We start from the raw sequence: 2,603 nt of genomic DNA on the forward strand, positions 1-2,603 counted from the left end.
GCAGCGGGATCGTCTGCAACCCCTGTGGCTTCTGGTGGATGCGCGGATGCAGCTGTTGGCACAGAAGATCCAGGCGGCCCGACAACATCCCGCTCCCCTGTCGGCCGACTAGGCGGATCCTCCTCGGACCGTGGGAGCGCGTCGGTTGGCCGACGGGTGTAGGTGCGGGGTCCGCCTGTGGGCCAACGGCTGGCAAGCACATCGGCGCGGGCACGAGGCCCGACACACGTGGGTGCTGACGCGGTTTCTCCCGTGCTGACGCCCTACTGGATCGGTGCGGATCCGGGAGCAGATTCGCTGCCACCGCTACTACCCTACTGTAGCTGCAATCCCGAGGCAGATATGCTCCCCGGCAGCCGGCACATAAAATATGGAGTGCTATGTGTATTTTCTTCACCATTGTCATCTGTGTCGGCACCAGCGATGGTAAAATCTGCATCATCAAGGGGCTCATGCAGACTGTGAGAGTTAGTCAACATATGATCATTGCAATTATTAATTTCCCCACGATCAAAATTTGTAATATGAGGGGATAGAAGCAAGATTTCTTTGCAAAGAAGGGCTCCGGTATTGGGATGTAGATCAACAAAGGGGAATTTTGTCTCATCAAATACAACATCGTGAGAAATATAGACTCGACCTGTGGAAACGTCAAGGTACTTGACTCCTTTATGAAGGGGACTATAGCCAATGAAGACACATTGTTGTGACCGAAACATAAGTTTATAGTTATTATATGGTCTCAGATTGGGCCAGCAGGCACAACCAAACGCACGGAGAGAGGTGTAATCTGGTTTGGTGTGGAGGAGTTTTTCTGTGGGTGTTTCATTGTTGATGACTCGGCTAGGTAGAATATTGATGAGATGAACTGCAGTAAGAAATGCCTCATCCCAAAATTTGAGGGGCATGGATGCTCGGGCTAGAAGGGCTAGTCCTACCTCAACAATATGTCTATGTTTGCACTCAGCAGAGCCATTTTGCTGATGGGCATGTGGACAGGACACATGATGAAAAACCCCAAGTGTCTGAAAGAAGGAGTTTAATTTTTCATATTCTCCTCCCCAATCAAACTGAACAACTATGATTTTTGTGTCAAATTTTCGTTCAACAAGAGCCTCAAAATTTTGGAACACTTGAAAAACGACGGATCGTTTCTTGAGAAGATAGATCCAGGAATATTTGCTATAGTCATCAATGAAACTTATGTAGTAAGAGTGTCTACCAACAGATGAGGGAGCAGGTCCCCAAACATCAGAAAAAAATAAGTTGCAAGGGTTTTGTAGAGGTGGAAATTGGATAAGGTAACTGATGACTCTTAGCTTTTTGACATGAATCACAAACTGCTTCAACATTATGCTGTCCAACATATGAGTGTTTATTCTTTCTAAGCAATCGCTCAACTAAGGAAAACGCTGCATGACCTAGCCTATCGTGCCACCATGTAGAGGATAACTTGGTAGCACAAAAAGCTTGTTTATTGAATCTTCTAATCTTTGGAATTAGTGGGTAAAGCCCACGAACGCATCTACCTCGATATAACACCCTCTTCTTTGCCTGATCCTTGATCAAAAAGAAGAAAGGGTGAAACTCAAGAAAGACATGATTATCAATGGCAATGCGATGAACATAGAGTAGATTTTTGGAGGCACTAGGCACATGCAGAACTTTTCGTAGACGAATTTTTTTGTGAGGGGTTTTAATAATTGAATGACCAACGTGACAAATATCCATACCTTCTCCACTAGCAGTGTGGATGTTGTCCTTCCCGCGGTACTTATCACGCATTATCACCTTCTCAAGCTCGCCGATGGTATGGTTTGCGGCTCCACTGTCCATGTACCAGTTGGTGTCCACACCATAGGAGCCATCAGCAGCTCCGGCCACCTTCTCATCCTGGGAGGAGTCGCCATCATTGTCGAAGCGATACCAGCAACCCTTGGCCGAGTGGCCAAGTTTGCCACAGATCAGACACTTGACAACATCAGATCTTCTGTTGGAGGAGTTGTTGTGGCGGCCCGTGTTGTTGGTGGAGGAGGACCGGCCACCATTGCCGCGGAAGTCACCGCGGTCACCGCGAGAGGAGGAGTTGTTGTAATTTCCTTTGCCGCGGTTTGTTCCACGACCATGACCACTACGGCTGCGTGTGGCGACGTTTGCATATGACTTGAATCCTCTGGTGTTGGCGCCTTGGAAGAGTGCCACCCTTTGATCGAAGTTCCTCATCTAAGCAAACAATTCGTCAAGGGTGACCAGTTCCACACGAGCGTCGAGGGCGGAGACGAGCGGCTGGCACTCCATGTCGAGTCCAGCCACAATGTTGGAGATGAGCTCGTCGTCGTCGAGGGGCTTGCCGACATCAGCCAGTTCATCAGCCAGGGAGCGCATATGCGCAAAGAAGGTTGCAACGGTTTGGTTGCCCTTCTGTGCGTTCGCAAGAGCGACGCAAATATTGTTTACTCGGGACATTGACTGAGACGAAAACATGTTCACCAGAGCTGTCCATAGATCATGTGCATGGGAAATCGATGTTACCTGCACGAGAACTTCCTTGGAGAGGTTGTTCAGGAGGTAGCCGTGTACCTACTGATCCTCCCGGATCCAGA

The 2,603-nt window shown here is 48.7% G+C and overlaps 1 non-coding gene across 1 annotated transcript; it reads right to left on the reverse strand.

Annotated features, from left to right (window-relative positions):
- Nucleotides 1-2,207: 2,207 nt before the first annotated feature.
- Nucleotides 2,208-2,346, reverse strand: LOC123414439. The gene has a single exon (XR_006614407.1). It is a non-coding gene; the product is annotated as a small nucleolar RNA Z247 (small nucleolar RNA).
- Nucleotides 2,347-2,603: the final 257 nt, after the last annotated feature.

The sequence above is a fragment of the Hordeum vulgare genome, chromosome 7H, assembly GCF_904849725.1.
Source record: "Hordeum vulgare subsp. vulgare chromosome 7H, MorexV3_pseudomolecules_assembly, whole genome shotgun sequence".
In the NCBI taxonomy this organism is placed as follows: Eukaryota; Viridiplantae; Streptophyta; class Magnoliopsida; order Poales; family Poaceae; genus Hordeum; species Hordeum vulgare.